Raw genomic sequence first — 24,338 nt, forward strand, 5'->3', positions numbered from 1 at the left:
CACACCTCAAAACATATGAATCGCTTACCACTAGCTGAGAGGAGGAGGGAAAACTCATTTCAGAAGTTGTTCGCTAAGAGGCATGAACTCAGAAACAGTCAGCCCCAGTAACTCACATATGTTTTTCACAGGAAAAATATTTTGACATTTTTGTGGCTTAAATAAGAACTTCTGAGAGCTGTTCACACACAATTGAAACTCTAGTGAACAAGTCACTGTAGGTGGCATGAATTCATACCAGCATCTTCCCCTGTTGATTACCCTGCCAGGCCGAACTCCTATTCACTCTGTGGGAGACATAAAGAACAGTGCAGCCAGGGTTTTTCCACCCCTGAGGGGCTCTCCAGAATGTCCTGATCCTGGCAAACAGTGGATGGAAGTAATCATAGTCCATCTTCCTTCTCTCCTGCTCGTTGCAGCCAAAGAGCAATGCTCGAGCACTGGAAGGTGGAACACAGGCATGCCTTCAACTCACTTTCCAGTGCTGAACTAATGTTATTTTGCCAACTAAAAATAACAAATAGAGAGGGTTACACGCAAAGCTGCAAGGAAAAATTGCAGTTTGGATAGATATAGATACCTGCAATCCATATGCCATCCTCTACCAAGGTTTTACATGATGACCAAACTCCTCCTCTTGTTTTGAGAATCCCAGCATCAATCCTTTCCACTGCTCCCACATTTATGTAATACAGGAAAAATAGAGGTGGGAAAAAGAGGTGACACAAAGAGATAATGTTGTGTAAATAAGAATGATCTAGATTGGTTTTGCAAAAAACAAAACAAAACAAAACAAAAAACCCCAAAAACAAACAAAACAAAAACCCCCAAACAAACAAACAAAAAAAACCAAAAAACCAAAACCAGAAACAAACAAAAAAACCAATGAAAAAACAACCAAAAGACTAACCAATGAACAAAAAAAAAAACCCACTCCCAAACTGAAACAAAACAGGTGGGAAGAGAAATGGAATAGTTTGCAGGAAAGTGGAAATAAAGGCAAAATATGCAGAAGGAAGACTGCATTCAGAAAACAAGAGGAAAAAAAGGGAAATACTATAATTTTAATATTGGGTGGTGTTGAAGAACGGGAGCATTAAAATTAAGGGAAATGACAGAGAAAAGAAAAAAAGGACTAGAACAAGGCACAGTGCAGCAAATATGTCAGGATGCAGAGAATGAAATGGGAGATAAGAAAACATTGAAAGAAAATGAAGTGGCAAAAGTAAATAACCTTGCAATAGACAAAATTTAATTTTATCTTCTTTTTTTAACTCCAGGCTTAAGTTATTTTTTGGCACTGTTTATAAATATTTATGGGGTAAAAGGATTCTTACAGGTTGCATCTGCCTTGTTAAGAGATAGAAGATATATAGAAAAGGAACAAACAAAAACAAATTTGAGAAGCCATCTTTTTTCCAAGATACTATATTATTATTAATATTAGTATTAATATTTAGTAAGAAGTAGATTAATGGACTGTGGGATTAATTAACAGGCATGATAGATTGTTGTTGATAAAAAATGTGGTTTTCCAGAAAGATTTTAGAGAGTAGAAATTTTTTTGACAAAATGACTAACTAGATGAAGAAAACTAAGGGGGTAAAAGATTCATGTGAAGATGTGCTTCAGAGCTGTATGTGAAAAGAAAAAAACAAATGAGGGGGTGGAAGGAGTAATATGCTGAGTGAACTAGAATCAGGAAAGTGGCATGGCTAATGCCCAGTCCCTATATATCCTTGTATACAAGCATAAACTGGGAGGAGAGTGGCTGGAGATCAGCCCTGCAGGGCAGGATCTGGGGTTGCTGGTTGGCAGCAGGCTCACTGTGAGCCAGCAGGATGCCCAGGAAGCCAAGAGGGCAAACAGGGTCCTGGGGACATCAAACACAGCACAGCCAGACAGTCAGAGAGAAGATTGTCCTGCTGTATCCAGCATTGGTGTGACCTGAGCTGTGCTGGGCCACTGCATTTGAGAAGGAGGTGCTGGTCCTTGGCTGTGGGCAGAGGAGGCCAGCAAAGCTGATGAAAGGACTGGCTGCATGTCCTCAGAGGAGTGGCTGAGGACCCTCACTGGCCTCATTTGCAGAAAAGGAGGCTGAGGCTGAGCTCATGGCTCTCTATAGATCCCTGAGGAAGGGGAGTGGTGAGAGAGGTGCTGAACTGTTCTCTCTAGGATTCAGTGTTAGCAGCCATATAGATATGGTTCAAAGTTGTATCAGGGGAAGTCCAGACTTGAAATAGGATTAATTTGATTATGAAAATAGTATTTTTATTTAGTCCAAGAAAAATAAGTCTGTAGCAAGATTCTGAATTAAAAGGTATTCAAATAATACAAAAAATTATTTAGGTTCCTAACTATTATTGACATTATTTCTGGAAATTATTGACTACGGTTCTATAGCCAGAAAAAAATCAGAGCATAGAAGAATTTTGTCATCACATCAGGATTAGAGATAATACACTTTAAAAAAAATAGGCCATGTTAAGAAATAACATTTTCTTGTATTAAAACAGAATAAAACAGACAAAAGAAAAATCCCTATTTTAATTAACATATATGTACATGTTTGAGTGGAAGAGAAAAAAAATTAAATCCTGTACCTTAAGAGTCAAATATATAAGAGAATTTCTTTACATTGTGTTTTCCCCCAAAAGACCTGTGATGCAGTGTGAGAGTAGAAATCTCTCAAAAGTACAACAAAACAGACAAAGATGTTTTTTAAAGTAACAAGATGTTTTAGCCTGAAAAGGCTGGCAATGACTAACATGCAAAAAGTTAGCACAGAACTGACTTCTTAATAACTATGGTATACTTAACAGACAAAAATAAGCATTTTTAGCCTCCCTATCATTCCTCAGGACATAGCTGAGTAAGGAGTTTAGAGACATTAAAGAACAAAGTAAGGAAACCTCCTTTTTGGTCACAAACTTTGTGTTGTTTAAATACAAAAAAAGATTCAAGGGAGGTACACCTTCTTAAACATTCAAAAAGTGAATATAAGTGTCCTTGAGGCTAATCCGGTTTACAAACCAAAGTCCCAATGTCCAGCACAAAAATTACATATTCACTTTGGACTGACCGATTTTCTACCTAAATTCTTAGAAAGTTGCTTGAAAGACTTCACAGCAGACTGTAATGTAATTATATGCAATTCTTAAAATAGTTTAATGCAAAAATGCAATTCTTAAACTAGATCTGTTTAAGAAGCAGAGAAAATCGTTAAAGGCTGAAGATTCTTTCATTTTGCAATCATTTTTTCTGTAGCCATGTTAGCCCTCTGAGTAGACAAGTGAATTTGAAAGAGGTAATTTTAGTGCTTTAAAAAAAGTGTGTTCTCTAGTGCCATTACGTGCATTTAAAAGTCACGTAAGAGAAATGAAGAATAAAAATGCAGAACTCAATTTGGAACTCGCTTGTCATCATGTTGAAACATGCTGAAGATGGATTGGTCATGATTAAAGGTGAAACAGTTTTTATCCCTACCAATTATTTATGTATGTAATATAAATTAATCCTTATTTAATGATGTCTGTATCATTAGAATCAAGTTTGCATAGAGACAGATAGATAGACAGATATAATTATAATTATAATTATAATTAGTCTTTCAAAACCCCAACTTTTATGTGTGAAATGAAGGTCAGAACTGGAGACAGATACAGTTTTATTATTAAAGAGATGCCAGAATCTTTATTGATATACTGCCTGGGATATTGCTCTGATAGTTTCAGAGTTAAGGCTTTTGGAGGGGTTGATAAAATGTAAATTATTGCTTTTCTTGCTTGGGGACAATGAGACTGTAAAGACAAACTTTTGGCGGAACAGAAAGTATTGCCTGCTGAGTCACTCAGTACTCTGCTTCCTGGAGACAATAACTTCTCATTCGGACAGGCAAGCAGTCTGTCCCATGGTCAATCACAGTCAGGAGGAAAATTAAGTAAATAGGAGGCTAGAGGGGAAGCAACCGCTTCCTTTGAGTGCTTAGAATAACTTTTCTACAAAACTTATTTTGCTTACAGCAGGCGAAGAAGACATGCCCCAGATTCAGAAAACTACCCACGCTGTTGTGTAATTCTCTGTACACAGCCCTTAATGAACTTAGGCAAACCTATGCATTTGTTTTCAGGTACTGCCAAGAGCAGGAGTTTTAGAACTTCCATGAAACAGAGACAGTTAGTCATAGATCTCTCTGCCTAATGTGTTGAGTTTAGTCATGGAGGTGCTTTGTCTGTGTTCACCCAGGGTCTTTTCAAGTGCTCAATATCTCTGCTGATGAGCTGGAGAGAAGCCCAGTTTTCTCCTCATGTTCCTCCTAAAGAAAATGACTAGGCTTATTGTTTTGTACCACAAGTTGTATTTTAAGAAGACCAGGGATGCTGGGGTTGTGTGTCCTGATTTGGCTGATCTTTAAATGCCAAAGGAAAAAGGAGAAAGAAATAGAGGGGACTAAATCCTACCTTTAGAAACTACTCTGTAGATGAGATTCCCTGTCTCTTCCAGGTGGGTCATCTGAAGAGTTAGGGAAGAACATTTGTTTTAAGACCTGAACAGAAATAAGACTGAGATTAGTGGTTCAATTTATTTTTATTTTCCCCAGGGATATTACTAATCCATCAAGACTTACAGACACCAACTAGAAAAAGATTCAGAACTGTGTTTTAGACTTGAACTGCTCAACAATTTTGAAACAAATGATGTGGTTTCAATTCATGTAAAGAATCTGCTTATGATAACCAAAAATAAAGCTCAAAAGTAGGAGCTTCCCACTTGAGTCACAGGTGGAAATCTGAACCAGTGAAACTGCTGATGGATACATTTCTTTTGTTACTTTCATGGGAAAAAAAAGGCCATTCTTCCCATTATTCTTACACTTCCAAAAGCCTTAATAAAAAAGAAACAAATTAGCTTTAATTCAGCTCCCCAGAAGAATATATTTCCTTTAGATAGTCTGCTCTTGACACAGATATAATTCTGATAACAACTCTGGAGAAATCAGAACACTTAAGTACACGTGATCAACCTATTCATGGCTATCTAACTGAGCAATTAACTAAATGCCATGCAAAAGGAAAGGTATGAGGAATATGAAAGTGATGGTTTCATGTTAGTTTTTTTTCACATAATTGCTCTTTTTTTCTGTATCTGAACCTCCAAGCACACAACTTAAACCAGAAAGAAATAGGAATATACCATTTCACCATGAAATAGAAGCTACCTGTACAGCACTTCAATAACTGACACCAAAAAATGCATGAACTAGTATGTTAAAATATTAAAAGTTTTAGAGCAGAAGTTTTGGTAATTTATTTTTTAAATTTCTTTTTTCCTCCCACCATGGTGATGTGATAAGGCAAACAAGGGAGTGTATAACTGTGCACACATTCCCCATCTCATTTAAATTCGACTGTCAAAATATCAAAAGGATTTTGAAGAGAAGATTTGTATTCTACATTCAAACATCATGCAATTGCCACCTTTAAATGGTGCCATTATTCTAAATGATGCTTATAGGCCCAAGTAATTTTTATGCAGCTCTTTCACTTATTGTCATTGTCAAGAAAAGTGGAATCCATCTTGGCTAAAGGAAACAAAATATTAAAAATAGCAAAAAACCAGTTTGCTGTGAAAAATGGGGAAAATATATGAGGGAATGGCATTCAAATCATTCACCTTCTAGTAAAATTGGCAAAAAATTTAAATTTTTAAATGAAAAAAATTTATGTTATTTTGAAATACAGACTTAAAAGAAGCTTAGCATAACCATGTAAAATATCTACAAATCAAATCATTGTTAGATGTTAGGAGTATATTTATCTAGCTAAGGTCCAAAAGTTTTTACATTATATTTTTCTAAAAGAAAAAAACATTCCACAAACAACAACAATCTATGCCTTGTCCATCTTCTGTCTGAAAGATCACCACAAGTTGATGAAACTTGTCATCATGATGAACCTTGCAAATGTCTGGCCTAAACAGACACTTCTGTACTTGCAAATATGGTGGTGTGCCATTTCTGAAAGAATGGGTAAGAGTTTGTCTATGCTGCCTACTTTGACACAGCAGGAAAACCAGAAAAAGTAGGAAAATCCTTCCAGAGCAAAGGAGTACAACATGATTGTTTATATTAGAATTAATCAAGTCACCACTCATCTGTCTTGTTAAGTTTTTTACCTCATGTCCAGGCTTCAATTTCCTTCATACAACAACTTAGTCTTCTGTTTTAAGGCCTTCCCTTTTGTTTGTGTGTTTCAATTTGAGACAGAGGGTATTCTAATGACTCAATTACAAAATCTAAGCCAAAGGTACTTCAGACAATACACTTCAGGAGAAGGGTGCCAGGATTAAAATTTACTCATCACTAACACTGAGGTTGATTTGCACATCCAACTTAGCAACTCAGAGGAATGATGCAATTTTGGAACAGCATCAATTAGTTTTCATAACAAATTGCTTTTCAATAATGATAATAATGAAATATCAAAGAAATATGAACATATATTTCTATGGTAAGTTTATATGGGATACATGTACAGTATAAAATCCTCTCATATCTTCAGGAATAACTTGTAGGAATAATTACTTTTTCCCAGTCCCAAGTCATTACATGTTCTGAAGAAGTTATATTTGAGTTGCATTCTTCTTATATAACAGGAAGCAAACAATTTTGGATACCCAATTGCTGTTTTGGGCACTGAAGTCTTAACTAGGAATCTGGTTCTGTTGGACTCTCCCTTAAGTGTCACTGCAGGGATTGCTGCTATGAAATTAATGCAGGCAAGATTTCACTGTCATTGGTAACAGAGAGACAAGTGAAGAGCCAGGGGCACAACCAGAATCTATTTGAGATGGACCTAGACAATTCAGATCTGAGTCACATTGTTATTTGCTATCTATGCTCTGAATCATAACAGTGATGTGTGTACATACAAAGAAACTTAAATCTGTCTGAGAGGGCAAATTAAGCAGTGTTACAAAAATGGCATTAAGGTGATATTCTGAGAGATTTTAAGGTAGAAAATATAAGGTGGTCAAAATGACTCTCAGGTTAGTTGAGAACATCTCATAAATTGATGTAAGTTTAGAAATCATGCAATATACAATTGCTGCAGCAGTGTGTAGTTCACACAAAAGGTAATCTTCTGGTATACCCTCACTTCTAGAAAGCATAGTAGAAAAGAAATTGTTTGTAAAGCGGCAGCTGATTTGGCAGATTTGGCTGCAATATTACCCTGCCTTCAGATGAAATGAGTGGGGTTGGGAGTCCCTGACAGAGCTTCTTTATCCCTTCTGTCATGCAGCCTTGTTCAAAGTCATTGTCAATGCTGGCTTTTGATAACCTGCATTTCTCCATGCTGTGAAAAATGTAAAGAACATTCTGCACTTCCAATTCATTCTTCTCAATGCTTTACTTCAGTGAGTGCAGAAGCAGAATGATACTTACTGTGGTAGGGGCTCTATCCATCATCCTTGGGGTAATGAGATATAGTACAATTTCTCAGACGCAGATTGCTTGCAAACTGTCCTATGAAGCCTTTGAATGTTTGATTACCAGGGAAGTCCTCTCCTCCTCATAATTTATTTTTGGTATTACTGACACCATCCAACTGCACAAGATAAACTATAAAAATGTTTACAGGAAAATATTCTCTTTCTTTTATTTGATTTCTAAGATGAATAAAGAGAAAGAACGAACAAACAAGCATTCAAAAAAGGACTAAACTTCAGTTTAGTTCCATCCTACCAGGATGTCAGAACGAATATTTTTATTGTCTATATAAAAAAAAATCACAAAACACACCAAAAAGCAGGATATTCTTTCAATCCCACAATTCTCTTTAAAAAGAAGGGATGTGGCAGTTTTTGTTCTGTTAGCTGAAACCAAAGCACTGCCAGGGTTGAAGGGCTTGGGAGTCCAGCTATCTGGAAGTGGTTCATATGACCAAGTCACAGTGTCTGTCATACCAATTTGTATGTCCTTAAGTTATACTGGTATCTACCATGGTAACTTCATCCCCAGCTTCCATTTAGAAGTCTAGAAAGGATAGAAGCCACCTCTTCTATAGCCCCCACCTTCTGAAGTTAAGTAACATCTCATATGTTTATTGTTTCCAGGGAAATTGATACTCAATTTCTATATCATGACCCAGTACCATAGGAAACTGGGAACAGAGAAACAGAAAGAAGCTCATAAATATCAGATCCAGACTGCTGTGAGAAAAACCCTCAACAAATTCACTTGCAACAAAAGTTTTTGCATAGAAATAATTTGCAGTGTAGAAAATGCAGAAGTCAGCAGAGCACCATTTCATCACAGGGATGAAGAAACTGATTCTGAATTGTACTGAACATACATAGATCCTATTCATATCAGTGTAAATAAAATGTCAGAAAGTAAGATTTGAAGCTAGTTCAGTTTTTCTCAGGATTACACAGGTATAATGAGAAAGCTAATTCTTGTATAAAAATTCAAGAAAAATTCTTAAAGAATAAGGAATGAACATCCTTCTAAAGATGTCAAGAGAAACCCTAATGATTGCAATTCATCCCTCCCTGTTTTTGTGTTTCCATTTTTAGCCAGGTTTAGAGCAGCTTTTGTCAGAGAGAAGACTATTTTAAAACAACACTGGAGGCAACAGAATGTGCTGTAAATATAATTGAAGGAAAGGGATAACTGGTTTTCATATATACTAATTTAATCTCTATAAGACATGAAAAAAAAAAAGATCAATAACCACTTAATTTATCACTGGACAAGCAACAGCCCTATTAGGTCCTCTAGTGAATGAAATCCTGTCAATCAGAAAGGGTCTTATCTGCTAAAACTGAAAAGCACAGCAAAAAATCATATATGTTGGTCTGAGGGAGTTTAAATTCTACTCATAAAAGCAGTGTTTGACTTCAGCATGTTTTCTCTTGGTGCCAAGAGAGCCTTCAAATATCAGAGTGCTGAGACTGATGACTTCTTGCCTGAGCTTGCTAGTTTTGCTTGACTATTTTGTCCTCTCTGTACTAAGCACAAGAGTCTGAAAAATTCTGAGTTGTTTTTTGTAGACAAATAACACCATATGGCAACTGTTTAAAGGCAGATGCCTCCACCTATTTTTTTTTTTTTTTTTTAAATCATTATAAAATTTTAAAACAGAACATCTTATGGACTTAGGACATTTACAGAAAATCAAGCAAAACAGTGTGCAGTTTCTCATAGTTTCTTGGAACTTGCGCACTTTAATCTCTGTTTAAACTTGTTGAATCAGTTTAAAAGTATTTATGTTAGGAAACTTACATGCCACCATGTCTTTCCTGGAAATTTCCTAAATTTGAAAAGCCTACAAAGGTCCTTGGACTTCTCACTCTGAGAATTTTATGGTAGGTGCTGTGCCATTGATATTAGGAGGGAATAACATGAGATGAAGTATGGGTTGTCAGGTGGCTTTCAAATCCACAGATACTGTGTTCCCTCAGAACAGTTCCACCAATGGTAGGAAGGGTGAAACTTTCGGTCCTTGAGAAGTGACTCTCAAATGCAAAATCACAAATTTGATTTCCCTTAAAATGTATTAAAATGATATTGAGTACACAACAATGATTAAATGGTTGAATAATAGACTAGAGTAGTCAAAGTACATAGACTGAGGGGGAGCTATTACCAGAATGACTATAATTAAGTATAATTATAATTGTATAATATAAATTATATATTATAGATAACTACAATACAGAGTTGTATTATGTATTATACAGTACACACATACTCAATTATGCATCACATAATTCATTATAGCTATAAATATTTATTACTTATTATTAATTATTTTAGCCACATACATTCTCTTTGAATAGAAAAACTAATTTTTTCTCCATAAGAAATCAAAGAAGTAGGCAGTTTCCACCCCAAAGAGTAAACAATGACCTTTTTCCCTCATGGCCTAGGTCCTCCAGTGCACAGGTAGAAGGAAGGCTGACTAAATGGGAAACAAATGTACACTCAGGGTGCTAAGCATTATTGGAGAGGTTTGGTAAATATGCTGAAAGGTGGTGTGGTCAAGTTCAAGTCTGCAGATCATACACACTGCCTTGCGTTATCACCTCTGCTGATTAAATTACACCCAAGTATTTTTTACTTCTCTGGACCTCTGTTTCCAATCTGGATGACAAGAATAATGATACTGATCACTCTTACAAGAAAATTTTAGGTGCATGATAAAAGAAATCCAAGGTGACACTAGTACTGTTGTTTTCCTTTTGAAGAGATTTTAAAGGAAGAGCCCCACATAAATCAAATTAGTCTGTCCATTGAGACAAGTGTGTCTTAGGTAAAGCGGAGGCAAGATGAATGTTTCTGGAATTTTCCCTTGTTCTATATTTCAGATAGTAAGTATTAATGGTTCCCATATGTCACCAGTTAAACAAAATAGTTCAGCAAAATTTGAAGAAATCATACCTCCCTTTTCTATCTCTAAGGTATATTTTGAAATGCAGAAAATGTTAATTATTGGTAAAATAATTATAAAACACTTCTTAAGAGACATGTAATTGGTAGTTCTGAAAAAAAGAAAAATTGCTTTGGGTGAATTTGGCCCACACTCTATTTTTCAAAACACCTCATGTGACCAGTTCTCAAAGTTGATGCTAAAAGAATAGAGATGTATCCCTAATATGACACATTCCAGTGTCATACAATTCCAGTTTGCACAGCTGCTGATATTGTGGTGATTTCAACATGGGTGGATGCCAGGTATCTGCTAAAGCCACTCTCTCATTCCCTTCCACAACTGGATAGGAGATGAAAAATATAGCAAAATGGTCGTGAGTTGAGATAAGGACCAGGAGAGATAACTTGCTGATTACCATCACTGGCAACACAGACTCAGCCTGGGAATTTTAACCAAAGTTATTACCAACAAAATCAGGGCAGGATAATGAGAAGTAAAATTAATCTTAAAACCACTTTCCCCCCCATCCCTCCCTCCTTCACAGTCTCTACCTCTTGCTCCAGTAGTGCAGGGAGACAGATAGTAGGGGTTATGGTCAGTTCATCACACAAAAGTTTCTGCTGCTGCTCGGGGAGAGCAGGACTTTTCCTGCTCCAGTGTGGGGTTTCTCCCACAGGAGACAGTTCTCCATGAACTGCTCCAACATGGGTTACTCTTCCATGAGGTGCAGTATTTTAAGGACAGGATGCTTCAGGGAGGGTCCCATAGGGAGTCACAAGTCCTAGCAGGGAACCTGCTCCAGTGCGCGCCCCTCTCTCTATGGGCCCACAGATCCCTATCAGGACCCTGCTCCAGCACAGGCTTCCCATGGGTTCACAGCCTCCTCTAAGACATCCACCTGCTCCAGCAGATCTCCCTCTTGGGCTGTGGGTGGATCTCTGCTCCACCATGAGCCTCCATGGGCTGCAGAGGCACATCCTGCTTCACCATAGCCTGGAACAGGGGTTGCAGGGGAATCTGTTCTGGTGCCTAGAGCATCTCCTGCCCCTCCTCCTCCACTGACCTTGGTGTCTGCAGAGCTCTTCCTCTCACATGTTTTCACCCTGCTCTTCTCTGACCCCAATTACATCAGCATATTTTTTTAACCTCTTATGTATGACATCACAGAGGCATTACTACCATCTCTGATTAGCAAGGTCTTGACCTTGGAGCCCACACAGTTTTTGGCAGCTTCTCAGTAGGGTAGTCCCCAAAACCTGGGCCTGCTACCCAAATATAATGCTCTGAATCACTTGACAAAGGATTTAATGCACACTTAAGAAGCTCTTCCTCTAGATTTGTACTCAAGTGGAGCATTCTGCAATGCTTTGGTTATGGATGAAATTTGGTGGAATGCCGTTTGAAATTAATGTGTAGTCAGCCACCCAAGGCAGAAGTAAAAACAAAAAAACCCATCACCTTTCCCTTCCAGATGACTCAGTACAGGGTTTTTATACAAAAACTAGGAAAAAAGATGGTAGCAGAATGGTTGCAGCTAACATGATATTTACAGCCACACATATAAGTACTTATACTATAAATATATTTGTATATATTGAATGTATATATATATGTATACATATAGACTTGCACACACACATTTCTACCCAAGAGTTGAAATTGATCTTAGAAGTCTTTTACAACCTTATTCATTCTATACTTATAAATATATTTTAAATGGAAGAAAGTGACACGGGCAGAATAGTCATTCATCAGTGTCAGTCCTAACTATGGCTTTTCATTCATAGGTGTTTCCACTGGGTATTTAATGGTATCATAAAAAGGAGAATATCCTGAGTTAGAAGGGACCCATCAGGATCATTAAAGTCCAGTTCCTATTCCTGAACAGGACAGCCTGAAGAATAGCACCATGTGTCTAAGAATATTGCCCAAAAACTTTTTGAAGTCAGGCTTAGTGCTGTGACCACCTCCCTGGGGAAACACTTCCAGTGTCCAACCACCCTCTGGGGGGATGTCTCTTTTCCTGATATCCAACCTAAACCTCCTCTGACACAACTTCAGACCATTTCCTCAGGTCCTGTGACTGTCACCACAAGGAAGAGATCAGTGCCTGCCCCTCCTCATCCCCTCATGAGGAATTTATAACTTCAGTGAGGTCTCCCCTCAGTCTCCTCCAGGCTGAACAGACCAAGTGACCTCAGCTGCTCCTCATATGACTTCCTCTCAGGGCCCTTCACCATCTTCATTGCCCTTCCTTGAATGCTCTTTAACAGCTTAATATCCTTGTATTGTGGACCCCAAAATTGCTCACAAGTCTCAAGGTGAGTGCAGAGCAGAGTGAGACAATCCCCTCCCTTGCCCAGTTTTGATGCACCCCAGGACATGGATAGCATTCCTGGCTGCCAGGGCACACTGCTCACTAAGTTGAGAGTTCCTATGAACTGGGAAAGGCCAAAGAAATTCTGATTTTAAGAAATCCAGCAGAGATATGAAGTACTACCTTTCCTGTGTTGTACAGAGCTATCTAACATAACAAAAATACCTTTAACACTGCAAGTGATGTTACATTTCAGAGTACACTGCAAATGCAACTAGATATGAATGAATAAATCTGTGTTGAACATCATTCCTTTACTGCTAGACTGCATCTTGTATCTGATCAACACAGCTTTTAGCTGATGCAGTAGTCCAGCATTCTTCAGGGTATTTACAACATCTAATACTGCCTTGATTGTCAACAATTACACATCCCCACATGGAGAATATATTTCTCTTTTATTTCACACAAAAAACCCGGAAAAAGTCTCCAAAAATAAAAAAGGAAAAGACCTCACAAACAAACAAACAAAACAAACAAACAAACAAACAAACAAACAAAAAGCCCCCAACACCCCAAAACAAACCAAAAACCAAAACCATAAAAAAAAAAAATCTAATTCGAAATGGCCACAATGAAACTAATGCAATTTATGACAATTATACTGTCTGTTGTCTGGAAAATCCACTTTCCACTTTATTTTTTTCTGAGATAAATTTCATATGACTAAATAAATAATGCAAGTCCTGACTGAAGAGCAATATAAAAGTTCCACTCTGCAAAATATATTCTTGCTGCAAAATATTTTCTCTCTCTGATCATTCCTTTTTTTGGTCATAACCTTTTCTCTATTCATACTTACAGGAAAAATAAACTACTTTATTCCTGCATTTCTCCCAACAAATTGATGAAGGCATTGCTTTGTTTCAATATTTTTGATTTCATAGTCTCTAGAGAGATAGGAAATTATGCCATATTCAAATGGAGATATTAAGTAATTTTCAATACTGGAAAAAGGAGACAAGCCCTGAAGTCCAGAAAAAAGGTAAAAATAAAAACAGCATAAACAACTGCAGCAGCAGGGTATATGAGGTTTTTTACTGATCAGCAAAAGGAGAGACAGGGTAAAATTTCTTTGGGATTTAAAACACTGCAACAAACTGGGTTAATGGTTTGAACATAAACTAATAATATTTCTTTTTTTTTGCATTTTTTGTACGTAACATGCATTAAAGAAAATAAACTAAGGAACTCTTTGTTGCCTTATTGCTGAAAATACAGTTAATTTATTTTTAGGTACAGTGTAACATCCATGGTTTGATTGGCAGCCCTGACATATGTCTGCACGCTGCGTGTCCATAATGACCCAAGCAGTGCTTTTGCCTGCACTACTCCACCTCTGCCAGCTGCCTGATGGACTCCTGCTGGCAGGAGTCCCTTTCCAACTGCTTGGCACTGACCCTCATGGTTCAGTGGAAATCAAGCCTGGGATGGTATATCCCTTAAATTCATACTGGCTGGTAGATACCTTCGGGGAGAGCACTCGGCTTTCAAAGGCTATTTCTGCCTTTGGTCCTTGAAGGTGAATCATCCAAGCTACTGTCCTTTAGTGCTGAACTTGGAATAGCCAATTTATTCTCCATTTCTCATCCCCTGTCATTTTTAATTTATCAGTTAGATAGCAGATATTGTGAGTGCTCAAGCGAAAGTTTAGGAGTTAAGCCTGAGGATTTCCAAGGCCAAGAGAAAACATAATGCTGTTCTGTTAAATCACCCAAGGAAGCCAACTGAAACTACAGAACTCATTACCTGACCTAACTTAAATTTTTTTGTTGCTTCCTTCAGCTAATTAACTGTCTTTAGAGATGATCTGAATAAAACATCAACCACAGCAGTGAGAGCAAAAAGAAACTACTCCATGCACACAGTTTGCCAGTGTTCTCCCTTTTAATACAACTTTAGCCCAACTTTCTACAAATTACAGCTTTTATACAAGTGCATACTGAACCATCTACTTACTTTTCTGCTAAGTAAAAATAAAAATTAAACAAAAATCTGTCAAGTTTGAGTGCCTGTGGGTGTATGTATATAAATAAACTACAACATTCAGCTGATAATTGGTGTTGGAGATTATTTTTAAAATATTTTTGGGCAGCACACCATGCAGGTGAAAATATATGCTTCTGTGTTAATAGCTGCTGGTTTCATCAACACTGTCCAACTGGTTAACGAAAGACTCAGGTAGCTAGCAGAACAGCTGCCAGCTTTCATTAGTAGCTTGAGGACTAACATAGAATGAGAAGCAGTTGTTGGAGAGAAGGGGTCTAGAAAAAAACATGAGAAATGATAAGTGGATGTATCACTTCATTATGTTCCCTTTCCGGTGCTCATAATATGTCATTTCCCTTTGCTCAGTTTCACTCAACCACATATCATGTGGTTCCTAAATAAGTTGTTCGTTTCTTAACAGTGATATTGTAGGACAAATTTCCTTAGAAGAAGATTCCATGTTGTGTCAGAAAAAGTCACCAAATCATAGAATGATTTAGATTGGACATGTTAAAGATAGTCATATATTATTTACATTTCAACTGCCTTAGATGAGAAAAAAAAATTTCTTCCGTAAACTTCAACAAGGATATTTCCTTGCTTACCAGTCAACTTCTACTTTTTCACTGTTATTTTTGTTACTATTGTTTAGTTTTTTAATTTTGTTTGTTTGGGGGTTTTTTTGTTTTGTTTTTGTTGGGTTTTTTGCTCGTTTTGTTTTTAAGGTACTGTCATGATTAAAGCTTTCATAAAAACCAAGAGAAATTCTAGCTATACATTCTGAGAGATCTTCAATGGTCCAGTAAGCATGATAATACTTTTGCTTATGGGGAAACAAATGACTCACAGTCTGTTCCATAAATGAAGATCACCCTTGAAGTAAGCTAGCTCTTTTAGTCTGTCTAAAGAATATTTATCTGTGTTTGAATGATACATTCACAATGGCAACCATAACTTGTTATAGGATAAACATAAAATACAGATACTTGTCTGCACTGACATGAGAAATAATTTCATACAGGATTCCAGGACTAATGCAGGTGATGTTTTTTCTTCTATTTGTGAGATAAATAGCAATGGAAAATGGCAATATATATGACCCATGCAACCAGGTCTTTTTCAGAGTCTGTTCAGTGAGGCAGAAAAAGTTTCAGTTTTGGCTGGTTGATGTGCACTTTGATTGCTGACCCTTGAACCCCAGGGAAATAAGAAAAGGAGAATGAAAGCAGAATTCATGTGGCCTTTCCTCTGCTGAAGTGGCAGAGCCCATGGGTCTAGCCATTGACATTAACGAAAAGCGGAGGCATTGCACAAGCCTGATCAATCACAGAAAATAGAACCGTCACATCTAAATTCAATTTCAGGGGCTGATCTTTTATATACCCCCAAAGTCTCTAATTGCCAACACACTTATTCCTTCATTTGCAGTAAATGTTCTCTTGTGAAAATCCTTGTACTCATCAACTAGCCCCTAGATGTGATCCCAGTCTAGCAAAATAGTACTGAAGTGAGATTTTCATAAATCTTAGCTATCCAGGTTAATATCACAGCTGTTGTTTAATTAAACCACTCTTTGCCTATCCCAGTTACAAATGTTTTTAAACTTTGTTTACAAATGCTACTTAAGTATAATTAAACCACTCTTATTTAAACTTTTTGCCTATCCCAGTTACAAATGTTTTTAAACTTTGTTTACAAATGCTACTTAAGTTTTGGACATGACGGAAGAGTTGGAATACCTGCCTAATGTCCTGTGACAGATGAAGGTGGCTGAAGACAGCCTAAACTCAGAAGTGGGTAAAGGTGGAGCCTTGTTTCTTAAGAGTAGCTGCCCTTGAGCACAGGAAGGAAATAAGCTATGCCATAGTACGTTAAAGGAGGACAAGGGAGATAACTTACCCCATTCCTTTGCACACCAGACTGAACTGGAGGTAGGAGAAGAAAAAAACAATTGTTACCAATTCATACAGTGCCTTTATCCAGGATAGATCCTGGGCTAGAGTAACTATCTACTCCTGAAGAAGTTATTGTATTTCTATCATTATAAAGGTAATTCTTAAGACACCTTGAAGTTAGCAGAGCTTTAGGTACAAGATATAAGGCTGGCAGAAGAGAGACAAGCTTAAAGTGGGATGACCATCAGGAAAGCTGGTTTGGCTCTACTGGAGCATTAGGTCCATATTTGCCATTGTAGGGGAAAATGGGAAAACTGCCACAGACTGCAAAGCAATAGGAATGGTATTAGAACATTTTTCATTAATGTCTGTTCAGTTGCAAAATTAATTTTCATTTTTTTTTCAGGTGTGTTCTGAGCTGTCAAACATTTTAGCATGAAGAAACGTAAACAAACCGTAATCTTAAGTCCTCATACATTTGAAATACCTATTTCATATATTTGAAATACCTATTTGATTTTAAGAGTTATTGTCCATTCCCTGTTGGATATTGCCAAAATAATCTAATCATTGTGGGGGGAATGGGGGCAGGGGGAATCAGTGGATTGTAACTTTGATAGCTAAAATGAAATATTGATGTGCAATAAATAAAAATGTTCCAAGATGACATTAAAGCTCTCTGTACATAAAGAAGAACATGCATAAGAAAAATATGGATTTGAAGGGTAGAAATGAGAATACTCTCACTGATTAGTGAGCAATTAATATGTTAATTGAAAAACAAAACTGTTAAATAGAGAATTGATATATTCTTTCCAATTATTACATGAGAAAACAAGTGTAATTTCAATTTACTAAATGAGAAGAGAGAAAATATATTAGTAAGATCTGTTTTCTGACACACAACCTTCTGACCTTTTTTCTGACTTTTGGCTAGCAGTAAATGTTAAAGATATATATAATAAATGTTAAAAATATATATGGCCAAAATTCCAAATTTTGGCATCTCAGCTGTCTCTGCATAATTTTTCCTTATTGACTTGCTATATCTGTCTTCAGAGATACCATTCTCTGTGAATAAAATGTCCAATTCCAAAACACTGGAATTGGAAATAATAATAATCTACTTGTAATTCTTATAAATCATTACAAATCCTAAACCTCGTTTGACAAACTTGTTTATTCATTCAAATTCAAAAGGGTACACAATGCTGCTTTGGAGCTTGTACACACTGTAACAAATCAGGATGCAAATAACAACTTGCCATAAAGCAGTTCATTGTCAAAGTTTAGAAGCATGAGAAAAATAAGAAATAAGGAATTGATATAAGTAGTGTGATCTGAATATTAGTTTTGCCATTCTGAACTATGCATTATGCATGCATCTGCAGTTTCACAAAACTCAACTGTTAGCTCAGCTCAACCATCTAAATGCTAGTGGAACAGTATAAAGCAGCTGAACTTTATTATCATGAGCATAAAGGGATTCAGAACAAGATTAGCTGCTACTGCTGCTCTTAAGTACAAAAACTCCAGCACCTCCATCCCTTTTGCAAATCCAAGCCCCAAACACACAGACACACAAACACACACACACACACACACACACACACACACACACACACACACACACAGATGTATCAGTCTGTGAGAATATATTCTGAGAAAAATGAGGATACATTACTTGAATGCTGAAAGAACAATTAAAAACATATTTCTGGAATCAGAAGGCAGTACCAGGAGAAACATTAGAAAGAAATGATTTGAGAAAGGATAATTTAAAACTCTTCAAGGCCGACTACTCCTGGGGTTCTATATCATCTTATGGTTACTGTGTAAAGTATACTGTGCCATTTTCATATTTGATCTTTGTTATAATCATTAAGAAATTGCTCTTATCTTTCACCTCGGGCATGCCATATCATGACAAATGTGTAACAGGAAAATGTCATGTAAGAAGATCTGATCTCAATGACTTATTTAACAGTGTCAAAAGAAAGATGGAAGGCATAAAGTAGCCTGCACCTGTGCTTTTCTGTGGCTTTGAAGAAAACCAGAAACAGAAGTCTTTCCTGCCCTCCCTAGTCTTTGTCAAAGAGTCAAGCCAAGAGACAACTCCAGAAAGTCAATCTAATTCAAAAAGGCTAGACTCTGACAGTCAAGATTAACAAAGCATTCATTGACTTGACAGTTAGATGACTGGAGTGATCCTTTCAGAGAAACAAACAGTTCATTTACAAATTACACTTCATTAGTTTGGAGACGATTAATCTAATTGCAGATGGCAAATTGCAATTAAAGCTGCATAATTTTAGTGGAAGCACCAGTAAAACTTAATCTTCACTAAAACGACAAGACTAGAGGTGAATGGCCTCCTCCATACCTCAAAGTGAAAGAAGGTAAGAAATTCTTACAGCAAGTTTAATAGGACTGGGAAGTAGGGCAAAGATGTTTCAGAAATACATGTACTTAGCCATATTTACAATTTGAAATATACCCATCATGTTTCTAGGCCTATTTGGGATACAGAGATGCTTCTCTTTGAAATATATCATGTTTCTAGGCCTATTTGGGATACAGAGATACTTCTGCATAGAGGTGGTCAGGGATTATTTTTTAATCCGAAGTTTATAGTCAAAACCAAATACACTCCTCAAATTGGAAGATATTGAAGGGAACATGGAACTTCAAATTTTTAAAGAAATTGTTCAAGCACAGAACTCATTTAGCAGGCAAGAAGTCCAACAGATATCGAGAAAGTTATTAATATGGTTCTAGTCTTGCTTCATGAATTTCCTTCTAGCAGTTACTTAATCATTAGTACAGAGGTTGACAACTTCAACAAGGAACAAAAGGTATTCTTACAAAACAATGGTACTTAGCTGGTTTGTGAAAGTATCATAAAGAGGGATTTGAAATGGGGCATTTTAGTCAAAGAATAAATGGAAGCATAAAGATGGGCTATCCTAGATTAGTGCCTTTACATTTTTTAATAAGCTTGGATGACTGGTTTCACCCCAATCTCAAGAAGGAAATTCTTCCTGCATCTTGCTGTGATAGTCTTCTAAGTGGATATACTAGTCAAAAACTTTTTACTATATTTGTGTAATTGAATTTTATCTTCAGAATTACAATGCCTTAATCCTCTCTTACAGATTTAGCAGGTAATAATTTTTATATTTTCTGCACAAGACTAGTGACATCTAGGTCATCATATTGACCCTGCTGCATCAATTCACTTTGGCAAAAGCAAAAGCATACAGAAACTGGAGTCTGAGAATTCTGATCACAGATGACAACTGATGATATGACAAATTATTAATACTACATCTGCATCTCTGAAGACATAATAATGTGAAACAGTAGTGGTATATAAACAACACAAGAATTATTTTCTTTTTCTATTTTCTTCAGGTATTTTGTCAATTTTTTGATAGATTTTAAAAATCAATTTATTTGAATCTTCTCTTCTTATGAGTTAAAAAACCTTTCACATCAAACAGGCAAAAAGCAAAGGAATAGGCAAAGCAAAGTAAGTGCAGAGATTTTACAGTAACTCCAATCACTGTGTGACATTATGTTCATTCGTGCTGACATTTCTGTTGGTCAAGTAGCAACTTTGCAGTTCCTGAAGTGAACTAGCAGTGCTGTGCTTGCTTTATGCACACATCCCATTTTTTTTAACAACATTGCCACTAAAAAAGTGGAAAGTGAAAAACAGACATATTATTAACATTTAAACAAAACCAAATAAAACACAAAAATAAACACAAAATCTCCCCAACAAACCAATGAACCAGACCAAAAAAACCCAAACCAATCCAAAAGAAACCAAAAATCCAAACCATTAAAAAACAAACCAAAACAACAGCAACAACAAAAAACTAAAAAAATCCCTGCAGCAAGCCTCACCAGGGAGAACTGATTCATTATGTCAGCTCCTCAGGGGTTTCTAAAATAGATTTGGCAGGGCAGTGACTTTCTGACATGACTCAGGTTGTTGAGCCAGTGATCAAGTGATTTGTGTTGTGACAGCTCTCTACAGGTCAGTTCTAGGAAATGAGATTATTTCTGTTCAGGAAATAACAAGATAATGGCAGGGTTGGAGAATGGAGCAGACATGAAGACCTAAGGGAAACTAGTGATCAAGAGATGGCTTTTGTAGCCATGTTTCCAACCAAAGAGTTCTAATTTATGGTCCAGATACATGTCTCTTGTATAGGATCCACAATGCCTTTTCATTAAAATAAAAAATGAAAGCAAAGATACTATATTTTAAGGAGATAAATATATAGGATCCACAATGCCTTTTCAAGCATTAAAATAAAAAATGAAAGCAAAGATACTATATTTTAAGGAGATAAATTTTAACAACATTCTTATACATCTTAAGTGTATGCTAATGAGATTATGGAGATAGTAAGTAAAGATATGAATCCAAACTAAATTTTAAGAAGAGAAAGTTATATGAAATTATGAAAACTGGTGAAGAAGACATTGGTGCAGATACAGAACAATCTACAATAATGGTACACACAGAAAGTTTAGTTTGGAGACCCAGCTATGAGCTTTGAATACTGGTCAGCCTAAATGAACAACATATAAAAACTGTAGAACTTTATCCACTCCAGGTCAATTAGAAGAGTGTAGGTTAACTGGCTTGTCTAAAACTTCACCATGCAGCTGGAGAAGAACCTCTATTTGAAACTGTAGACACATTGAAAAAAAACCTTCAAAGACAGCTGAATGCTATCTATTAAGTCACATCTGGATCTTAAATACATCTATGCTCCTATTCAACTGCTTAAAAGGCTATTGACCATTACAGATAACATATTGAGATCCATATTTCTTCTTGTTTGTTCACACACACTATTTACCTTGTATAACTGTGTGTTGAGCATGTGGGCTTTACTAAAAATGGCATATATGTAGTGCAGCATAATTCTGTCGTGTTGATTTCATCATATTTGATTTAAATTATTTAAACAATATTTCTAATATTTTCAAATACACATAAATTGATGGTGCAAATCTCAAAAATGGAGTAATTTCTATGATTCCTACACTAGGACATTTCTATTTAACGATGGAAAATTCCATGTATAACCCTTGAAAGTGGTAAAATTTCAGATGTAAAAGGGAGGACATATTTGGTGCACTCACTTCATCTACTATTGCAAAAGATTATTGTCAGTGGCTGATGTGGAAACATACCCTTCAGTAAGAAATGTTTTTCTACTTTACATTGGAGGGAATGTTCATTTCTTAATAGCAGGAAGTGATCACAGTCATATTACTCCTAGAACTATTGCCATGCCCAAGGTGATATATCACTCAGTATTTATATTACACTATATTCAAGGATTGCATTTGTTAGCAAGAATCATCTTTTGTAGCTGAAATATAGTAGAATTGATGTTTTCTCTGCAGAATATTTGTAGAGGCTTGACTTCCAGAGGATTTGTGGATGTTTTTGAAAATATTTTGATGACAGAGGTATCCCTTGATACTGGAAGAATCATTCACAAGAGACAAAAATTGAATCTAAATAGAGGGTAAAGAATTTAAAGCACAGAGCTTGCAATCTCTACGCTTACTAAAGGCTTTTCTATACTACAGCAAAAATAAAAATTATTTTGCATTTGTGTAGGACTTCTCTGTCTAAGGCATTTAGATATTAACTAAAATAAAAGTCCATGAAAAGCAGGGGAAATCCACTGCTAGGACTAATATCTTAGTTGGCAGTATTTCTATTGCTTCATTTTATTGAAGGCAGGTCTTCAAAATGTATGTGGTTTACAGTGGCTGATTTTTGGGTAAAAATTAATAAGCCAGCTGAGCATAGTGGTGAAATACCATGGAGGGGATCAAAGCAGTTACATAAAATATCAAGCTGATAGAGACCTCAGGAGGTTCTAGTCCTAACCCCAGCAAAGAAGAGGCTCAGACATGAGGACTTAATGGGTTTCTCAGGAGTTTATTGCAATGAGTTTGGAAATCCTCCAACAAGAAAGGCACCATCACCTCCCTGTGCCCTGCACTGATGCCTGGTTGACCTTGTAGGGGAAAAACCTGTCTTGAACCTTAAAACTTCTGTTTTGGCCAATGTGTCTTATTGTCCCACCATAAATCCTGTTCCCCACCCCTGTGATCCCCTGTGATCCCCCTTCACTCTCTACTGGGGTGCAGTCAGGTGCTGTGAAGCCAACTCTGCTCCCACTGAACCAGTCCCACAACTTCCTTTGCACGATGAGTGTTCTAGCCCTGCTGCCTCTGTGAGAACCTCCAATGTGTTGATGTATCTCCTGCTCTCTGGCCAAAGCCGGACAATGTTTTAACCTTAGCCAAGCCCAAATTCCCCATTAGATCCTTCTCTCATGCCCATAAGTGCGCACAAAGAGGACTTGGTCTATGAATATTCTTGCAGATGTACTGAGGCTGTGTTGCGCACTTAGTCTTTGTCCCCTGCCATCTCTCAGAGGGCTAATATGTTTAAATGACAGAACAAATATGTTTGGAAAAAATAGGTAAGTTTCTGTATTAGAACTGACAAAAGCAGCAGCAAGTTTCAAGTTAAGAGCAGGTGAAAAGCAACAATCATAAGTTGAACCTAATTAAGTTCATTAGTTGAACAAATAGAGAAAAAAAAGGTAGTCAGCACCACTCTACTAGAAATGTGCTTGACACTGGATAATTAGCCTTTTGGAAAAGCACCACAGAGCACCACAGTACCACAGCTGTGCAGGTTTTCAGACTAAGAAAGGTCTGCATAATGGAGTGATCAGTGCAATAATTTCCCAGAGAACATGAGAGAAATGCTGTAAGTAACTTTGTTGGAAGTAGAAAGATGTGTTTGCTCTTAAAAGATGCTTTTAATTCTTACACTGTACAAAGGGAATAAAATGCCAAAGTGCTTCTTAGATATGCATTTGTAATCTAACTGTATAATTTGCTTTATAGCAGTGGTATGAAGAACTTTCTCATTTTGAGGGGAAGGTGGAACAGGACTGTGCTTCAGCCATATTTTTAGTATTTATGTGACTTTTATAATATCAGCATTGGCAGTGTTGTCAAATTCTTCTCGGACAAACTTTCAATAGAAAAAACCCTAAAATAAAATTTGAAGACAGGCAAAGCAACAAATGGGAGAAATGCCAGTCAGTAAATAATGAGTTTCTATTTCTCAGTTATTTGGACCGATGTCTGGAGCTAGGGCCTCTTTATTAGGGTAAGGCTTGAAGCAGAATATATATCACTTTACTGTTATAAAGACATGCTGAATTGATTACAGTTTATTTTGCCCTTGAGTGCCATAATGACTTTTCACCTGTATTAAATCCCTGTGTTTTTGTAACAAAATGAATGCTCTTATGCCTTAATGAGCCCTAAAATGTAATTTATAATCAAACATTATGACTCTGCAATTGCTACATTCCCTCTTCACACATACCAGTTTCCAACACACAACACAACCTTATTTCTGGTGGATCTGTCACTCCAGCCAGCTGGTGATTTCCTAGATTTGAAGTACTTTTAGCTATCAGTCTCATCTTCCTCACAACTTGATGGAAATGTGGGTGTTTGCTTCTAAAGTTCCTTATGTTAAAACAAAAGGACCAAAACCTCTAGCTAGGTAAG

General features: G+C 36.7%; 1 protein-coding gene across 5 annotated transcripts in view; it reads right to left on the minus strand.

Moving 5' to 3' along the window:
- Positions 1-24,338, minus strand: part of LINGO2 (leucine rich repeat and Ig domain containing 2) — a 476,779-nt gene that overhangs the window by 74,974 nt on the left and 377,467 nt on the right. Inside the window, exon 2 of one of the 5 annotated variants that reach the window (XM_039733193.1) lies at positions 4,461-4,546. The exons of the other annotated variants lie outside the window; for them this stretch is intronic. The gene's annotated coding sequence lies outside the window, so the exon portion shown is untranslated. The remainder of the gene's footprint in view (positions 1-4,460; positions 4,547-24,338) is intronic. 5 annotated transcript variants of the gene reach the window in all.

The sequence above is a fragment of the Passer montanus genome, unplaced genomic scaffold (assembly GCF_014805655.1).
Source record: "Passer montanus isolate IOZ18808 unplaced genomic scaffold, ASM1480565v1 scaffold84, whole genome shotgun sequence".
Lineage (NCBI taxonomy): Eukaryota > Metazoa > Chordata > Aves > Passeriformes > Passeridae > Passer > Passer montanus.